Source organism: Pseudophryne corroboree, chromosome 1 (genome assembly GCF_028390025.1).
Source record: "Pseudophryne corroboree isolate aPseCor3 chromosome 1, aPseCor3.hap2, whole genome shotgun sequence".
NCBI lineage: Eukaryota > Metazoa > Chordata > Amphibia > Anura > Myobatrachidae > Pseudophryne > Pseudophryne corroboree.
In genome coordinates this window covers 567,379,709-567,401,230 of record NC_086444.1, presented here as the reverse complement: position 1 = coordinate 567,401,230, position 21,522 = coordinate 567,379,709, and the positions used below count along the sequence as shown (strand labels likewise).

Sequence of the window (21,522 nt, the reverse complement as noted above, 5' to 3'; positions counted from 1 at the left end):
CATAAAAGGTTCAAATCGAGATAAAGTCACTCAGAGCAGTGATAGCGAACCGGAAAAAAGGGGACTATATGGTGTCCCTGGACATCAAGGATTACCTCCATGTCCAAATTTTGTCCTTCTCATCAAGGGTACCTCTGGTTCGTGGTACAGAACTGTCAATATCAGTTTCAGACGATGCCGTTTGAATTATCCACGGCACCCCGGGCCTTTTTACCAAGGTAATGGCCGAAAAGATGTTTCTTCAAAGAAAAAAGGCATCTAAATTATCCCTTACTTGCACGACCTAAAAAGGGCAAGTTCCAGAGAACAGTTGGAGGTCGGAAGAGCACTATCTAAAGTAGTTCTTCGACGGCACGACTGGATTCTAAATATTCCAAGAATCGCAGCTGTTTTTCCGACGATACGTCTGCTGTTCCTAGGGATGATTCTGGACACGGTTCAGAAAAAGGTTTTTCTTCCCGAGGAAAAAGCCAAGGAGTTATCCGACCTGTCAGGAACCTCCTAAAACCAGGAAAGGTGTCTGTACATCAATGCACAAGAGTCCTGGGAAAAATGGTGGCTTTTTACGAAGAAATTCCATTCGGCAGATTCCATGCAAGAATTTTCCAAAGGGATCTGTTGGACAAATGGTCAGGGTCGCATCCTCATATGCACCTGCGAATAACCCTGTCGCCAAGGACAAGGGTATATCTTCTGTGGTGGTTGCAAAAGGCTCATCTATTGGAGGGCCGCAGATTCGGCATACAGGATTTGATCCTGGTGACCACGGACGCCAGCCTGAGAGGTTGGGGAGCAGTCACACAAGGAAGAAACTTCCAGGGGGTATGGACGAACCTGGAAAAGTCTCTTCACATAAACATTCTGGTACTAAGAGCAATCTAAAATGCTCTAAGCCAGGCGGAACCACTCCTGCAAGGAAAACCGGTGTTGATTCAGTCGGACAACATCACGGCGGTCGCCCATGTAAACAGACAGGGCGGCACAAGAAGCAGGAGTGCAATGGCAGAAGCTGCCAAGATTCTTCGCTGGGCGGAGAATCACGTAATAGCACTGTCAGCAGTGTTCTTCCCGGGCGTGGACAACTGGGAAGCAGACTTCCTCAGCAGACACGATATTCACCCGGGAGAGGGGGGTCTTCATCCAGAAGTCTTCCACATGCTAATAAACTGTTGGGAAAGACCAATGGTAGACATGATGGCGTCTCGCCTCAACAAGAAACTGGACAAGTATTGCGCCAGGTCAAGAGATCCACAGGCAATAGCTGTGGACGCACTGGTAACACCTTGGGTGTACAAATCAGTATATGTGTTTCCTCCTCTGCCTCTCATACCAAAGGTATTGAAGATTATACGGTGAGGAGGAGTAAGAACAATACTAGTGGCTCCGGATTGGCCAAGAAGGACTTGGTACCCGGAACTTCAAGAGTTGGTCACGGACGACCCGTGCCCTCTACTTCTGAGAAGGGACCTGCTACAACAGGGTCCCTGTCTCTTTCAAGACTTACCGCGGCTGCGTTTGACGGCATGGCGGTTGAACGCCAGATCCTAAAAGGGAAAGGCATTCCAGAAGAAGTCATTCCTACCTTGATTAAGGCAAGGAAGGAAGTCACCGCGAAACATTATCACCGCATTTGGCGAAAATATGTCGCGTGGTGCGAGGATCGGAGTGTTCCGACGGAGGAATTTCAACTGGGTCGTTTCCTACATTTCCTACAATCAGGATTGTCTATGGGTCTCAAATTGAGATCTATTAAGGTTCAAATTTCGGCCCTGTCAATATTCTTCCAAAAAGAATTGGCCTCAGTTCCTGAGGTACAGACCTTTGTTAAAGGAGTACTGCATATACAGCCTCCTGTGGTGCCTCCGGTGGCACCGTGGGATCTAAATGTAGTTTTAGATTTCCTCAAATCCCATTGGTTTGAACCATTGAAAAAGGTGGATTTTAAATATCTCACATGGAAAGTGACTATGTTACTGGCCCTGGCTTCCGCCAGGAGAGTATCTGAATTGGCGGCTTTATCTTATAAAAGCCCTTATCTAATCTTCCATTCGGATAGGGCAGAACTGAGGACTCGTCCGCATTTTCTCCCTAAGGTGGTATCAGCGTTTCACCTGAACCAACCTATTGTGGTGCCTGCGGCCACTGGCGACTTGGAGGACTCCAAGTTGTTGGACGTTGTCAGAGCCTTAAAAATATACATTTCAAGGACGGCTGAAGTCAGAAAATCTGACTCGCTGTTGATACTATATGCACCCAACAAGTTGGGTGCCCCTGCTTCTAAGCAGACGATTGCTCGTTGGATTTGTAACACAATTCAACTTGCTCATTCTGTGGCAGGCCTGCCACAGCCTAAATCTGTTAAGGCCCATTCCACAAGGAAGGTGGGCTCATCTTGGGCGGCTGCCCGAGGGGTCTCGGCATTACAATTCTGCCGAGCAGCTACGTGGTCGGGGGAAAACACGTTTGTAAAATTCTACAAATTTGATACCCTGGCAAAAGAGGACTTGGAATTCTCTCATTCGGTGCTGCAGAGTCATCCGCACTCTCCCGCCCGTTTGGGAGCTTTGGTATAATCCCCATGGTCCTTTCAGGAACCCCAGCATCCACTAGGACGATAGAGAAAATAAGAATTTACTTACCGATAATTCTATTTCTCGGAGTCCGTAGTGGATGCTGGGCGCCCATCCCAAGTGCGGATTATCGGCAATACTGTACATAGTTATTGTTAACAAATTCGGGTTATATTGTTAAGGAGCCATCTTTAAGAGGCTCTTTCTGTTATCATACTGTTAACTGGGTTTAGATCACAAGTTGTACGGTGTGATTGGTGTGGCTGGTATGAGTCTTACCCGGGATTCAAATTGCCTCCCTTATTGTGTACGCTCGTCCGGGCACAGTACCTAACTGGAGTCTGGAGGAGGGTCATAGGGGGAGGAGCCAGTGCACACCACCTGATCTGGTAAAAGCTTTACTTTTTTGTGCCCTGTCTCCTGCGGAGCCGCTATTCCCCATGGTCCTTTCAGGAACCCCAGCATCCACTACGGACTCCGAGAAATAGAATTATCGGTAAGTAAATTCTTATTATTCTCCCCGTACTTGCGTGGGTTTCCTCCGGGTACTCTGGTTTCCTTCCACAATCCAAAAATATACTGGTAGGTTAATTGGATCTCAGCAACAAATTAACCCTAATGTGAATGTATGTGCATATACATGTGGTAAGGAATATAGATTATAAGCTCCACTGGGGCAGGGACTGATGTCAGTGGCCAAATATTCTCTGTAAAGCACTGTGGAATATGTGTGCGCTATATAAATACCTGGTAATAAATAAATAAATAATGTTTGATACTGGTCTTATTGTATAACCAGCAAGTGTGGCAGCATCTGGACATTGCTGCTATCTGTTTCCAATGAGCAAGTGAAAATAAAGGGTGAGGCTTGCAGAGGATGGCATACCCTGTGAGGTCACATCCCTTGTACGGGTGCCCCTTTAACGGGTGTGAGGGCAAGCACGCACCCACCCATCCTGCCACCCCATCTCACAAAACGCAGTCAGAAGTTTTATAAAATAAAGCTACTAGCATTACTAATGTGGGGCATATGTGTAAGGTGCATTACTGTATGGCATTATGTGTATTATGGGTATTACTAATGTGGAGAATATGTGTAAGGTGCATTACTGTATGGCATTATGTGTATTATGGGCATACTAATGTGGAGCATATGTGTAAGGTGTATTACTGTATGGCATTATGTGTATTATGGGCATTAATGTGAGGAATATGTGTAAGGTGCATTACTGTGTGCAATTATGTGTATTATGGGCATTACTAATGTGGAGAATATGTGTAAGGTGTATTACTGTGTGGAATTACGTGTATTATGGGCATTACTAATGTGGAGAATATGTGTAAGGTGTATTACTGTGTGGAATTATGTGTATTATGGGCATTACTAATGTGGAGCATATGTGTAAGGTGCATTACTGTATGGCATTATGTGTATTATGGGCATTACTAATGTGAGGATTATGTGTAAGGTGCATTACTGTGTGGAATTATGTGTATTATGGGCATTACTAATGTGAGGAATATGTGTAAGGTGCATTACTGTGTGGCATTATGTGTATTATGGGCATTACTAATGTGAGGAATATGTGTAAGGTGCATTACTGTATGGCATTATGTGTATTATGGGCATTACTAATGTGAGGATTATGTGTAAGGTGCATTACTGTGTGGAATTATGTGTATTATGGGCATTACTAATGTGAGGAATATGTGTAAGGTGCATTACTGTGTGGCATTATGTGTATTATGGGCATTACTAATGTGAGGAATATGTGTAAGGTGCATTACTGTATGGCATTATGTGTATTATGGGCATTACTAATGTGGAGACTATGTGTAAGGTGCATTACTGTATGGCATTATGTGTATTATCGGCATTACTAATGTGGAGCATATGTGTAAGGTGCATTACTGTATGGCATTATGTGTATTATGGGCATTACTAATGTGGAGCATATGTGTAAGGTGCATTACTGTATGGCATTATGTGTATTATGGGCATTACTAATGTGGAGAATATGTGTAAGGTGCATTACTGTATGGCATTATGTGTATTATGGGCATTACTAATGTGGAGCATATGTGTAAGGTGCATTACTGTATGGCATTATGTGTATTATGGGCATTAATAATGTGAGGAATATGTGTAAGGTGCATTACTGTGTGCAATTATGTGTATTATGGGCATTACTAATGTGGAGAATATGTGTAAGGTGTATTACTGTGTGGAATTATGTGTATTATGGGCATTACTAATGTGGAGAATATGTGTAAGGTGTATAACTGTGTGGAATTATGTGTATTATGGGCATTACTAATGTGGAGAATATGTGTAAGGTGCATTACTGTGTGGAATTATGTGTATTATGGGCATTACTAATGTGGAGAATATGTGTAAGGTGTATTACTGTGTGGAATTATGTGTATTATGGGCATTACTAATGTGGAGACTATGTGTAAGGTGCATTACTGTGTGGAATTATGTGTATTATGGGCATTACTAATGTGGAGAATATGTGTAAGGTGTATTACTGTGTGGAATTATGTGTATTATGGGCATTACTAATGTGGAGAATATGTGTAAGGTGTATTACTGTGTAGAATTATGTGTATTATGGACATTACTAATGTGGAGAATATGTGTAAGGTGCATTACTGTATGGCATTATGTGTATTATGGGCATTACTAATGTGGAGCATATGTGTAAGGTGCATTACTGTGTGGAATTATGTGTATTATGGGCATTACTAATGTGAGGAATATGTGTAAGGTGCATTACTGTATGGCATTATGTGTATTATGGGCATTACTAATGTGAGGAATATGTGTAAGGTGCATTACTGTATGGCATTATGTGTATTATGGGCATTACTAATGTGGAGAATATGTGTAAGGTGCATTACTGTGTGGAATTATGTGTATTATGGGCATTAATAATGTGGAGCATATGTGTAAGGTGCATTACTGTATGGAATTATGTGTATTATGGGCATTACTAATGTGAGGAATATGTGTAAGGTGCATTACTGTGTGGAATTATGTGTATTATAGTCATTACTGTGTGGCATTATGCAGGGTTGAACTGGCCCACAGGGTAACCATCCGGTGGTCCCCAGAGCTGGATTAAGGCTTCGGGGGGCCCAGGGTACTTAAGACAGGGGGGGCCCTAAGATCTAAAACAGAGATGGCTAACCTTGACACTCCAGCTGTTGTTGAACTACACATCCCAGCATGCCCTGCTACAGTTTTGCTATTTGGCCTTGCTAAAACTGATGCAGGGCATGCTGGGAAGTGTAGTTCAACAACAGCTGGAGTGTCAAGGTTAGCCATCACTGATCTAAAATAAAAATAAAATAGATTGCAATGGCGGCGGGCACTCATGGTTATGCATGAAATGTAATGCAAAATGCTAAGTTTTTTTAATAAACGAAAATTGGAAGCATTTAACATTACGTTACTTGCATGACCATGAGTGCCACTGCCATTGCAATCTATGCATGTACAGTATATACATATAAAATTTCTTGTTGTCCGGCACTCTCATCTAGAGACTGTCAACATGTATGTGTATGTATGTGTGTATATATATATATATATACATACATCAATCATGTGTAGGCGGCACCTGGTATAAACACTCTCAAAAGCCAGGTAAGTTATCAACGTTTCGAAGCTTTAATACTGCCTCTTCGTCAGGATACTGACGAAGAGGCAGTATTAAAGCTTCGAAACGTTGATAACTTACCTGCGCTTTTGAGAGTGTTTATATCGGGTGCCGCCTACACATGATTGATATATATTTGGATATCCGCAGAGGGCTCCAAGGGAGAGGCACTGGGACAGGTATTTGAGCTTCAGGTGTGCTGCTTCTATACGATATATATATATATATATATGTATATAAACACACAGTATATATATATATATATATATATATTATAAATAACCCAGAGCCTAAACTTGAAGTGCAGTCAGCCTTACTTTTTTTTTAACTTTGCTGGCAGGCTGCTGTCACACATAGAAGAGCGATAGTTCTTCTCTCTTTGTTCCTCCAAGCAGCACACTCCGCTGGGCGCTGGCTCCACACCACAAATCTTCACTCCAGAGGCTGTCCTCCTTGTTACCAGCAGCCAGCGCGCCCAGCCAATGGCTGAATTGCAGGCTGCTGCTTCACAGATGATTGGGCAGCTGAGCCGTCGCTCAGCTGCCCTGCCTGTAGATCAGCTCCCTCTACATGGCGTCACTGGCGTGCGGCACCGCGCCAGTGTTTTGTAAGTGCAGCCGGGAGCCAGGAGAGCCGGGACAGCCATCCCCCAGCTGCCTGCCCTGCTTGTTTTTTGCACGGCCACACAAGCGTCTGGCAGTGCAGTGGGGAGCCGCTGCCCGGAGCACAGCACCGCAGATCGGATCAAAGATCCGATCTGTGCTAGGTGGCGGGGCCGTGGGGGGCCCTTTTAAAATGGGGGCCCGGGGTACATACCCCCGGGGCCCCCCCCTTAATCCGGCTCTGGTGGTCCCAACTGCCTGAGTGTTGCTGGGTCAGATGCAGAACTAGCGGCGGTGCTAGGGGGCAACAGACAAAATTTTGCCTAGGGCATCAAATTGGCTAGGGCCGGCTCTGAAGATGGTGCTGGTAGTTGGGGAGTGCAGCACATGTGGGGGGCGGGGGGGGGGGTGCTGCACATGGGCCTCTTAGGCATTATTATTATGACTTGGGTCAAATCTGGATCACACATTAACATAACTAGAATAATTGACAAGTTCAAGTTGAAGTACCTGTGGTTGGCAATGTTACTTTGTTTCAAGTAAACTGCTCCTGTATGTGCAATCACTAAAGTTGGTTAGTTAAGATTCAAGCTTCTGCTGGTCACAAAGGCAAGGGATGCAGCCTAACACTCCATTAAACAAAAAGAGAAATTGATATCAAATATTAGAGGGACAATTGTTATGTCAGCTGCTCAGTTGTTGATGGCAGACATTAAGGATAAATAATGGTGAACACATTAGCATAACATACTTTTCTTATTTCTACAGAGCATAGTGGTAATACTAAAAACAAATAAAAAGTTCTAGGTGAAATGTAGCATGAGTTTCTCTGTGTCTTTAATATGTGCTTGTGCAAGTGTGTATGCGTGTGTGTTGTGTGAAAGCTCCTCCCTCATTCCCTTAGCAAGGAATGAACAGTCTGTCAGCAGCTGGGAAGAGAGAAGCAGCTTGTATGGAATAATGTGTTGCTCTGTGCACTAGTGCGGTCTACCTGTTCTCAGCTACAAGTACAGGGAAAACTCATGCTGTGTACTTGTCTGCTCTGTTATCTCCCTTGTCTGCTATAGAGGTGACAGCAAATACTCCAGGTGCATTGGAACAAGATGCAAGATAGGACAGTATGGCATCACCAGGTGGACCCCATGCCAGGACCAAGATGACCCCAATTGTCTTTCTGATTACCTCCACACTGCTGTGTGCTCCATGCCAAGTAAGTGGTGATGGGCTATAAATGTTCTGCCTGCTGTATTGTCACACTGGTAGTCATACAGTTTCTGGTACTGTACTTACTGTATGATGATTGATGACATACACCTTGTATGGCTGGTACCCATGTTGATGTATGCAGAGCTACTTAACAGATGTTGATCTATGACAACCAGATTTCCTCTTTTGGGGTTACCAATGTATTTTTTTTTTTTTTTTTTAACTTATATCCTATTTTAAATTTGTATTGTTTTCTTGTGTTATTGGTGTTACCCGAAAAATGTTTTCAATTGGTATCTCATATCTACAGTATGTTATGGAATATTTTTAGTTATAAGTTGCTGCTACCTGTTGATAGTAATGAGGGGCTATACACTGTAACAGAGGTAGTGAATGCCACTGAAATATCACACTCCTACTGTTTGTACTTCCATTGGGTGAAGACAGTAACTTACCTACTGAAGTTAAAAGGGACACACAGGGGCAGATGTGTTAAGCCTGGAGAAGGCATAAAGAAGTGATAAGTGCAAGGTGATAACGCACCAGCCAATAAGCTTCTAACTGTCAATTTACATATTGAAGCTGAACGGCTGGTGCGTTATCACCTTACGCTTATCACTGCTTTATCACTTCTCTAGGATTAATACATCTGTCCCATTGTGATTTCTGCTACATCCTACAGACATGAACCTGCCAGCAACAAGCCAGCAATAGACATACTGTAGTAAATTGTTGTAGAACATAGGGGTCATTCCGAGTTGATCGCTCGCTAGCTACTTTTTGCAGCGCTACGATCAGATAGTCGCCGCCCAGTGGGGAGTGTATTTTCGCTTTGCAAGTGTGCAAACGCCTGTGCAGCCGAGCTCTGCAAAAACATTTTGTACAGTTTCTGAGTAGGTCTGACCTTACTCAGCCTTTGCGATCACTTCTGCCTGTCTGGTCCCGGAATTGACGCCAGACAGCCACCCTGCAAACGCTTGGACGTGCCTGCGTTTTCCCAAACACTCCCAGAAAACGGTCAGTTGACACCCATAAATGCCTTCTTCCTGTCAATCTCCTTGCGATCGGCTGTTCGAATGGATTCTTCGTTAAATCCGTCGCTCAGCAACGATCTGCTATGTACCCGTATGATGCGCCTGCGCATTGCGGTGCATACACATGCGCAGTAGTGACCTGATCACTGCACTGCGAAAAACGGCAGCGTGCGAACAGATCGGAATGACCCCCATAGATCACTTCTCTTACTACTGTATGTCAATTTTCAGACAAACGTGCATAGAGTTTGAGTGACATATTTCAGAATCCCTTCCAGTGATTTGTAAAGGGTAAATACCTGTTAGACATGATATGTTCGTATGTAAAGTGTCTTGCATGGTTTCAAATTGTTACATTTTTTTTTTTTGTTCCGGGCAAAATGACATTTCACATAACTTTCGTACTTGCCCAAGATTCTGCCTATGTCATACTGTTTTTTTTTTTTTTTTAAGTATGGTAATAAGCAGCACTCCCTCGTAATGGGCCATAATAAATTCTTTCTAATTACAGTATCTGCCTATTTTTATAGATGTAGGACTGATAACACTTTCGGTACTAATGCTAATTCATGGGGAATACAACCCTTAACTGTAAATGAGTCATTGATGTCTGTACTCAGGGTCGGACTGGCCCACAGGTGTACAGGGGAAACCACCGGTGGGCCCCACTACCTGGGGGCCCTCCTCCTGCTATAAGGATCAGGTTCCAGACTGTGTTCTTTAATTATACATTATACATATGTTACCTTATACTGCACAGGACTATGATGTATTCTCTACAGTGCATTGGCAATATTTATCTGGTACATTATCATGCACGCACTAGCAGTATTTATATATTTGTCAAGGGGCCCAGCCCATGCACTCACTAATAGTTAGGCAAACCAATGTAGCGGCTGGCCACACCCCCTCTGGAGACTGACCACACCCCTAAACATGGGCCCCTACCACTGCATTCCCCGGTGGGCCCTTTATGCCCCAGTCCGACACTGTCTGTACTGCCTATAGTTTATCAGTAGCACAATGTCATTTCATTGTAAACTAGATAAAGGGGCATATGTAATAGGTTCTGAGTTTGTCGGTGGGGCGAGATGCCGGACAATCGCTGACATTTTTTTAAATGGCAACCATTTACAAGGCAAAACCATGCTTTGTAAATGCCACTTTAAAAAAGTCAGAGATCAGCTGGCATCCCGCACCTCCTGCCAACCCGGACCCTATTACATATGCCTCCATGTATCATTGTGAATTTCGTAGATACAGTAGGTCACCAGAAGTAGTCAGAACATCACATCTCATGCAGCAAGTGACTGCAGCAAATACAATGCAAGTGTACAAATCCATCAGTGAACATCACCTGCTTTGATAGGTATCTATCCCACAAGCTGTACTGTGCTCATTGAGAGATGAGAGGCGCTTGCATTCCAGTCTCTTGACATTGAGTAATCATATGGCTGACATTCTTCTACATAAACAGAAGGGACACACATCTCCCAACTATCCAATTTAAATCACTTGGACCTGTTCCAGTGCAGGAAAAAGAAAACTAAAAAAGCCAGCAAGTTTTATTTGTGTATGTTATGTGTCTTACGCATGCTGAGCCTTGCTGACATGTCTCTGTAAAATATGTGGCACTTTATTATTGCAATATACCATTGTCACCTGCAGTGTCTTCATTGTATTGAGCATGCATTGTTGCTGTCCTACGTCAGAGAAATTTATTTTTAAATTGAGCATACTATACACATTCCCTGAGCTTCTCCGGTGATCTGACCACTGCATTGACAAGTGGTGACTGGAGCTGGCTGACTTTATTTTTCCACTGGATGGAGAACAGGCTGTTTTGTGCTAGATTCTAGAAGCATTAAAGATATTAAAGATGTGTCAACCAATCAGCTTCTGAAGACGGCATTAGCTGTGGGGCACGTTCCGGAATGCTTACGGAGGTGGCTTTTGCAGTCAGAAATGGAGGGACTATAGAAGATTTGGGAGATATTTAGGGGATAATTTCGGATCCCCCCAAAAAGGCATAAACAACTATGCCTAGTAGAGTAGCCCATAGACAACTATGCCTAGTAGAGTTGCCCATAGACAACTATGGGTTAGTGCTATCTGAAGATGGTATTAGCTACTTAGGGCCGAGCTCCAGAATACTTTGCATTCTTGGGCTTGGTAAATCTGACTATTTAGCATCTCCCATAGAAATCTGCTACGGTCTTTCCTTGTTATAGAACATCAGTGCAGCAGTTTTACTAATGTTTGCACCACCGCTGCGAGCGCAAACAATCTTTCCATATTCAAGGCCATCATGTAGTTGACCCATTATTTCATGAGTGAAACACTTCATTGGTCTCTACATATCTTCGCCGTTCAGTTGTTAGACAGATTTCAACATATTACGTCAGCATTATCTGCAGAATATCTTGCATAATTAATAATTCATCCACTCAGTGTAAAATGTTACCCTGCATTTTGTATCCATTGAGTTGCCATTACTTTGAAACTGGAACCGGTCAGAATGTCGACACCAGAATGTTGACGGGTTTTGAATGTCAACAGTCAGAATGTCAACAAGGACTTAAGGTCAATAAGAAAAATGTCAACATGGTTAAAATACCAACATATTCGTAATGTCTATATTTACCATGTCGACAGTACATTGCTGTATTATTTTTAGGTTTAGGGTTAGGTGCAGAGTTAAGATTAGGCTTAAATATGCAAAAAAAGTCTGCATTTTTATATTATAAATGATTGTCAACATTGTCACTGTTGACTTGCTAAACATGTCGACATTGTGACCACATCGACATAATACCGACATGATAACTGTAAACATAACATGCCATACCTGTTGGGATATAATTAATGATTTGATATATAAAGATAGGGTTGACATGCATGCACTGTATTAATTATACATAGTAAAGAGGTTTTTTTTAATATAAAGTGTATTGAAAGGTCACAAAAAAGTAAAATTCAATGAGACATAAACAAGATATAAATGCATCACAGTCTATAGTAATCAACAAATACATTACATTGTAGTGACCAGTTTCATAGTTAAGAGAGGGAGGAAGGAATGGGGGGGGGGGGGGGGGAGATGCTCAAAAAGAAAACGGTGTGGAAGACCGTGAAAAGAGAAGGAAGAGGAAAGACAGAGAGACACAGATAAAAGAGAAGACAAAAGGAAGAGAGATCCTGATGGGTGGATACTAATCTAAAGGGTGAGGAATCTCATCCTAGCTCAAATGGAGCGGGAGTGTTATGTGAAGCGAGTGAGAGAGATATGCATTATAGACATGATGCATCTCCCGCACTCCTGTTTCACCCTCAAAGGCACAGCTAAGAGTAGGTTTCTCATTTATTACAGCTCTTGTGATTGAGTTTAGGCGTGGATTAAGCTCCAAGATTAAGAAGATCTACACATAAAGTGGATTTTCCAGCTGGTTGGTCCCCCTGTTTCTGTAATTGTATAGACTCTGCTAAAAGATTAATGATAGTTAGAAGTTGATTTGATGCTATGGGCAACTTCTCCACTTTATCTGTGTAAAAGGTTTGATAAATCTACCCCATAATATGTACTGGGGGCACTGTAATGTGGCATAATATGAACTGGGGCACTGTAATCTGGCATAATATGAACTAGGAGCACAGTAATGTGACACAGTATATGTGTATAAGTGGACGTGCCATGCATTACATCCCGTTTCAACTAGTTTGCAAAAACGAACAAATGGGAAGTCTTTTGCTACAGTTTATACTCTGCTGCTTTGGTGATACTGGCCCAGATCGATAAAAGGTAATTTACAGATGTAGCCATGCTGCATTATGGCATAGTGTACGGACTGAGACTATTCGCAGCTGGTGATCGCTGAAAGAAGTAAAAAGCCTGCCTTACATTTGATAAGGGGTTGCAGCTACCCCGATGCCTGGAGAGTAGTGGAAAGGAGACAGCACGCCCCCTGATTTAGGCGGTGCGACTGTGCATGTGCAAATCCCCAGCTTCTATTAACTGTACTGACGGCAGCCCATAGACTCTGGAATAGGATGCATGAAAGGCAGGGAGTGGCTTCATACAGGCAACCCGGTCTGGCAGTCCCGGAGGGAGGAAACACCTCCCAATGGGACTGCCTTGTGTGTCCCTGACTGACAGATAGGACTGCCAGTCACAGTGAAGCACTTCACTAACACTGAGCTGGGTGGCGGATATTACCTGGAGGGAAGGGGAGGGGAGGGGCTGCAGTACTGCAGTCCTTAGGCAAAATTTTCCAGTGGTACACATCACCGTTCCCTCAACCAAAGCATTTACTAAAAAATGGTGTTTGGTTGAGAATGCATTATCGTGCAAGTTTAGCCTGTTTTTGAAACTCGTAGATTTTCTTAAGCCAAACACGGGCATATAAACACAATTCTATCTTGAAAACACAGCCGGAAATGCAATACAGTAGAAGCCAATACCCCATCGAATCAATTCCCAAGTACTTCCCATAGGCAGTACCTACAACAAGCAGATTTACTAAGAATCGTATTTCTAAACATGGAGCAAACTCAGACAAAAATAGAAGTTTCATAAATTGTAGACTTGCCTGTAAACTGAGTGTTCTGCAGAAGCCTGCACAGATCAGTGTGATCTGTGCATTTCTTCACTGTGTTAAACTGTGGTGAAATGGTTAAAACAAAAAAGCAAAGTATAATCAGCAGCAGGCTGTATGAGCTGGTCCTGGTCCTGTAAATATGGGTAAAAATTAAATGCTTAGGGGTCCTCCATAATCTCATGAACCAGCAGCATCAACTCGGCTAACAAGCTCGTGGGGGGGGGGGGGGGGGGGTATCATAGTTAGAGGACAAACTTGACAGGGTCCTCTGCACAAACCATTTTCACCCCCAACAAGTCAACCCAGGACAGGGATTCCTCTGGAGTATAATCCAGGCCTGGGCTAGAGCTCAATGCTATACCCTACACCCGTTTGGTGGGTTCAAGGTGGATTGGATGAAAAATATAATTAAAAGTGGCCTACAGGTACCAGCATGCCTGCCTCACATACTGGCACTTGGAGAAGTGCCAGCATATCCAGACAGTAAGGGCCCACTGCGGACATAAAAGCACTGTGTATACAGAAATCCCCCAGAGAATAAATGGACAAGAATGCACATTAGGATACTAATGTATAAAAGAAATCTGCTAAAATAACCCAATGATTAATTTTTCTCCCATTTCTTGAAAGTTCCAGAATGTCTATAATAAATGATTGTTTTCCACATTGAAAGGGATGAATTCCTGCTTCTGGGAACCACAAGACATTTACCCCACACATTGCAAACAAATTGTGTGATAAGTAACATGAAGAATAACTGAATAGCACGAGTTTCATGTTTCTTACAATGAAATCTGTGGAATTTTTAGAGTTATTTATTTAGGAAGCTGTTTACAATGCAACATTTTTCTTTTGCATAACATGTTTTCTTACAAGCACAGCTATGACAAAAAACAAAAAAGCAGTTGACAGCTACTTAATGTTATTTATAATGTCACTTATATTGCTATTTTTTAATGGTATCTGAGTATACCATGCATAAATAGGGCGAGAGGCTATGTTAGTAAATTGGGCATCCTGTTTCCTATTATTTCTTATGCTGACAATCAGAGATCAGAGAGTGGTTCGACCAGTATAACATCTGAAGCAGCATTGAGAAAGAAAATCTAAAGTAAAATGAATAGTATAATATGTCTATATAAGTGATTCAAACAGATGTTTGTGGGAGTGAGCACTGTACAAGAGCCACTTGTGTATTAATAAGTCTTCTAAGAGCTGGGGAATCCAGTTGCAACATTTTAAATGTTTCACGTGTAATAAATGTAGTAATGGTCCTTTTGGTTTTATAAGCTTATGATAGCATTTTGTTATGAGTGATACTTTGGGTGCTGCAGAAAAAAAGTTCAATAAATGTAGCAAAGAATATCGCACAGCAGATGAGATATACAGTAGTAAAGACGGGTGTAGTATGGTATGCGGGCGGCTGGGCTCCCAGCGGCCAGCATACCGGTGACGTAATCCCGACCGCCGGCATACCGACAGCTTGGCAAGCGCAAATGAGCTCCTTGCAGGCTCGCCATGCTGCGGGCACAGTGGAGCGCTACGCATGCCACGCTATCTATTCTCCCTCTAGGGGGGTCGTGGACCCCCAACAGGGAGAAAAGGTGTCGTATGCCCAGGAGCAGTTCTTGGTGCGGGCAAGCAGTGCCTGCGCCCGGGGCGCTGCGGCCTGGGGGCGTGGCCGCAGTCACCCCGCAGGCACCGCCGCCTACCCGCAACCCGCCCCCCGGCTGCAGCAGACGCTGTGGGCTGTGTGGGTGTCCACTGCAGCTGGCTCCAGTGACAGACACTAGAGGTCATTATTGACCTCTAATGTCTGTGCGGCGCTGCTATGGGAGAGACATCATGACGTCTCTCCCATAGAGAGGAGCTGCGGGAGGCCAGACGGAGCAGCAGCAGCAGCGGTCAGGAAGCAGGAGCGGGGCAGTGGTAAGTATTGTTTTTTTATTTTTGTGTGTGTTTGTAAGCGGCTACTAAGGGGTACAGGGACAGGGGGCACAACTACTGGGGGCAAAGCCACAGGGGGCACAGCAACAGAGGGCCAACTACTGGGGGCAAAGCAACAGGGGGGCACAATTACTGGGGCAAATCTACTGGGGGCATAGCTACAGGGGGCACAACTACTGGGGGCACAGCGACAGGGGGCAAAGCAACAGGGGGCACAGCGACGGGGCACAACTACTGGGGCAAATATACTGGGGGCATATCTATAGGGGGACCAGCTACTGGGGCAAATCTACTGGGGGCATAGCTACAGGGGGCACAGCTACTGGGGCAAATCTACTGGGGGCAAATCAACTGGGGGGCACAACTACTTGGGGCAAATCTGGGGCCACAGCTACTGGGGGCATAACTGTGGCCACGCCCCCTCCCCTGTGAAGCCACACCCCTGTTTTTCACCGCACGCCTCTGGCGCGCACTAACTGTTTTGACACGGAGGGGGCGCCAGTGGAAACTTTCGCACTGGGCGCCACAAGGTGTAGAACCGGCCCTGGGTATGCCAGGTGTCGGGATTTCGGCACCAGTATACTGTGCGCCAGGATCCCAATAGCCGTCAAATTGAAGACCACCCGTATAGACAAGATTATATAGTTCACATGCAATGATTTGCTAAATTAGTCTGTGTTCAAAACATGATGGAACCATTACTGATTATCTTGGTAAAACAATTGGAAAGTAACTACAGTCAACCTGTTTGCATGGTTACCTTCTGAATGCACTGACTCCAGTGTTGCTGGAATTAATTTATTGCAATGCAACTAAACAAATGTGCTTGTACAATAGAATTCACTAAAGGTGGAGTTGCCTGTAATGTAACTGGCATAAACTGGATCAGCTTATAGCCCAGGTATGCTCCAAATATGCAGAGGTGCCGCCAGCTCCGTCGGTCCCCGATACTGGGAGAGGGCTTGACCAACTCGGGAGGTGTGGCCAGGCCCCCACCATAGAAATATAAAAGATGACATTTAGTTGTGGCTGCAAAGCAGGCATGTGCGCCTCACAGGGGTTGGGGGGGGGCAGTGGCAGAACCAATAGGCGGTTTTGGGGTGGGGGAATGTGATTGCTCCCCTCCTGCACATCACGCAGACGCAGGAAGAGAAAGGAATGGCTGCTTCTGCAGCAGCAGTCTCTTCTTAGTTCCCGCCCGACGGGCCGCCGCCTGTTTCACAAAGCCCAGAGGTGGTCCACCCACATGTATAGATAATCCATAGAGGAAGGAAGGCATTCACCAGACATCTATATAATCCATGTAAATGAGTCAGCAGTTCAATCTTGTCTGACCGTTCTCAAGACTTTAGCAGCAAACCATCATCATAACAAATCAGGACAGGTTACTATTTACCCTGCCCAGGCCCCTCTCTTTATACCACAGAGCCACATGGAAAAAAAGACGCCAAAGTCCAGTTTGCATTCTACTGTGGAAAGCAGGGATGGCCGGAAGTGATGTATCTTCCAATATGTACATCCCCTTATTGAAAGAAGTGAAAACAAAAAGAGGGAGCACAAATGGAAATATATCAAGAAAATGTAATAAAAAGTAAAACACTTATGTATATACTGTCACAGAGAAAATTGGCTGGTACCAGCAGTATATGATAAAAAGAGTTAGGTTGCATTAAGTAACTTCATAACAAGAATATAACAAGAATAATACAAAATAAATTACATAATAGCAAGCAATTAACTCATTGGTTACTTAATAACCACAATGTGCCACTATATGATGTATGAGTTATCTAATCCACTAGGATAATGCGTGCTTCAAACTTTGCTTTTAGATTCAAAATCCTACACTGTATGGAAGATAAATGTCTTTGAAGTAAGGGTCCGATTCAGACCTGCAGAGGAGCAATTAGGTCTGAATTAGGCCTTAAGGTCAAATCCCAGTGGATCTTGATCACTGCAAAACAATGCTCCTTGTTACCAACAAACACTTGAGACCTACTTTACTAATTGGAACGTGTGGGGACGCCTTATACACGGGAACATAGAGAAACAGCCAACTGAACCACTAAGTATACCCACAAGGTGGTAGGTGCTGTAGCACTATTCTATACCAACAAACTATGCTTCTGTGAAAGTCCTCATTCAATTGGACTATTTACTGAGGAACAATGTTTTGCACTAATTTAGGATTTTACCTTACTGCAAAGACATTTATCTTACATAAAGGATTTTGGATCCAAAAGTAAAGTTTGAAGCACGTAAATTTTTATCCTAGTGGATTAGATAACTCATACATCATATAGTGGCACAGTGTGGCTATGTAGTAACCGGTGAGTTAATTGCTTGCTATTACTGTATCTAACTTTTTTTTTTTTTACATTATTCTTGTATTAATCTAACTCTTTTCAACATAAACGGCTAGTACCAGCCAAGTTTTCTCTTTGATATACATTGTCAAGGAGTGTTTTATATTTTATTATATTTTATTTTGTTGTTGCTTCTGTTATTATTGTGTAGCAGCAGTTGGATATTATTTGTGTGATTTGAAGCACCTGGTCATTTTCTGTCCACTCTTGCACAAAAACAAAGTGTTACATGCACCAATGGACATTAATGCCACCATAACGGTGAGGTCATTTCCATTGGATTCTGGATAATACCCTTAGATTGAACGGGCCATAAAAATAAATACATACATTTTCCTACATAAATACATGTGATCTGCTGCTACATTTTTACTATTTTGATCGTGCAAGCCCTCTGGGTGACATGTAAAATGGGGCAGATATGCCAATATGACTGAATAGTTTAAGTAGAATTATGGCCCTGCCTAAGTAGCTGGAATAAATGATGTAATTACTAAATATAGCTATGCTTTCATACATACAATCAATGAGACAATTTCTTATTCTCTAAGGCTTTATTTAATAAAGCATTGAATGCCTTACAGAAGGTGTTCCTGTGCACCTGTGCCCTCTGCCTTCTGCCAGCAGGACGGAGGGGCATTTGCAGTTCTCTTACATTTCCTGGTGTTCACAAGGTTCATCCATTTAAATATTGCTCATGGTCCCTAATTCTGTTTTTGACAAGGGTGTCTTGTGGCCTCTTCCAGTTCTTTCTCATCCATTTCCGAAAGCTCATAGTAAAAGATAAACTGTCATTATCACCCACACAAGTGCTTCCATGTCCTGAGATATCTTCAGGCTGGATGGTATCGGGATCCCGGTGATTGGGATGCCGGCAGTCATAATGCCAACAGCCAGTGGCGTGCGGTGAGGTCAGTGGCTGGTAAAACACTACAGCCGTAATGTCCGCCGAATCCTGCCGCTCCAGGTGACATATAAGGGAGGATGTTCCTAGGTGGTTAACATCGTTACCCCTACTTATTACAGCTTGACAAAGGCAACACACGGCTTGACACCAGTTGTCCGCATTTCTGTTGACATAATTCCACACCGAAGAGGTGATTTTTTGGGTATTTTGACCAGGCATGTCAATGACCTTATTCATCCCACGGACAACAGGTGTCTCCCCGGGTGCCTGACTTAAACAAACCACCTCTCCATCAGAATCCTCCTGGTCAATTTCCCCCTCAGCGCCAGCAACACCCATATCCTCATCCTGGTATACTTCAACAGTGACATCTTCAATTTAAATATCAGGAACTGTACTGTGGGTGCTTCTTCCAGCACTTGTAGGGGACGTGCAAATGGTGGAAGGCGCAAGCTCTTCCCGTCCAGTGTTGGGAAGGTCAGGCATCGCAACCGACACAATTGGACTTTCCTTGGGGATTTGTGATTTAGAAGAACGCACAGTTCTTTGCTGTACTTTTGCCAGCTTAACTCTTTTAATTTTTCTAGCGTGAGGATGAGTGCTTCCATCCTCATGTGAAGCTGACCCACTAGTCATGAGGAACATAAGAGAGGGCCTTAGCCGTTCCTTGCCACTCCGTGTCGTAAATGGCATATTGGCAAGTTTACGCTTCTCCTCAGATGCTTTTAATTTAGATTGTTGGGTCATTTTACTGAACTTTTGTTTTTTGGATTTTACATGCTCTCTACTATGACATTGGGCATCGGCCTTGGTAGACGACGTTGATGGCATTTCATCATCTCTGCCATGACTAGTGGCAGCAGCTTCAGCACTAGGTGGAAGTGGATCTTGATCTTTCCCTATTTTACCCTCCACATTTTTGTTCTCCATTTTTTAATGTGTAATTATATGCCAGCTGCAAGAAACAGCAATGGACAACTGTACTCTACTATATACTGGTGGTCACCACAATGCAGCACTATACTACTATATACTGTCCCCACAATGCAGCAAAGATATTGAGCACTGATCTGGAGAATAGAACGGAGTCTGACACGGAGCTGCAAGATACAGCAATGGACAACTGTACTGTACTACTATATACTGGTGGTCACCACAATGCAGCACTGTACTACTATATACTGGTCCCCACAATGCAGCCAAGATATTGAGCACTGATCCAGAGACTATATAGAACTGAGTCTAACACGGAGCTGCAAGATACAGCAATGGACAACTGTACTGTACTACTATATACTGGTGGTCACAATGCAGCACTGTACTACTATATACTGGTCCCCACATTGCAGCAAAGATATTGAGCACTGATCCGGAGAATAGAACTGAGTCTGACACGGAGCTGCAAGATACAGCAATGGACAACTGTACTGTACTACTAAATACTGGTGGTCACCACAATGCAGCACTGTACTACTATATACTGGTCCCCACAATGCAGCACAGATATTGAGCACTGATCCAGAGAATAGAACTGAGTCTGACACAGAGCTGCAAGATACAGCAATGGACAACTGTACTGTACTACTATATACTGGTGGTCACAATGCAGCACTGTACTACTATATATACTGGTCCCCACAATGCAGCACAGATATTGAGCACTGATCCGGAGAATAGAACTGAGTCTGACATGGAGCTGCAAGATAATGCTATGGCCTACTGTACTGTACTACTATATACTGGTGGTCACCACAATGCAGCACTGTACTACTATATACTGGTCCCCACAATGCAGCACAGATATTGAGCATTGATCCAGAGAATAGAACTGAGTCTGACACAGAGCTGCAAGATACAGCAATGGACAACTGTACTGTACTGCTATATACTGGTGGTCACAATGCAGCACTGTACTACTATATATACTGGTCCCCACAATGCAGCACAGATATTGAGCACTGATCCGGAGAATAGAACTGAGTCTGACATGGAGCTGCAAGATAATGCTATGGCCTACTGTACTGTACTACTATATACTGGTGGTCACCACAATGCAGAACTGTACTACTATATACTGGTCCCCACAATGCAGCACAGATATTGAGCACTGATCCAGAGAATAGAACTGAGTCTGACACAGAGCTGCAAGATAACGCTATGGCCTACTGTACTGTACTGTACTGTACTGTACTACTATATACTGGTGGTCACCACAATGCAGCACTGTACTACTATATACTGGTCCCCACAATGCAGCACACTGAGCACTGATATTGAGCTTTTCAGGCAGAGAACATAGCCACGTCCTCTCCGCTCAATCAACAATGCACGAGTGAAAATGGCGGCGACGCGTGGCTCTTTATATGGAATCCGAATCTCGCGAGAATCCGACAGCGGGATGATGACGTTTTCCCCCGTTCGGGTTTTGCATCTTAGGCGGGAAAAACCGAGGCTGCCTCGGACCCGTATAAACCACGTGAAGTTTGGGGGGGGCTTCGGATCTCGACGAACCGAACCCGCTCATCTCTAATCAAAATGAATTATAAATTCCTCCGGGAAGATGTTTACCAGCAATTGCCTCCAGAAAGTACACAGGAACCTGTGATGGTGGATTCCAGTTAGAGATGAGC

The 21,522-nt window shown here is 43.7% G+C and overlaps 1 long non-coding RNA gene across 1 annotated transcript in view; it reads left to right on the top strand.

Moving 5' to 3' along the window:
- Positions 1-21,522, top strand: part of LOC134920857 (uncharacterized) — a 353,005-nt gene that overhangs the window by 49,665 nt on the left and 281,818 nt on the right. The window contains exon 2 of the long non-coding RNA XR_010177468.1: positions 7,905-8,047. This is a non-coding gene — a long non-coding RNA (uncharacterized LOC134920857). The remainder of the gene's footprint in view (positions 1-7,904; positions 8,048-21,522) is intronic.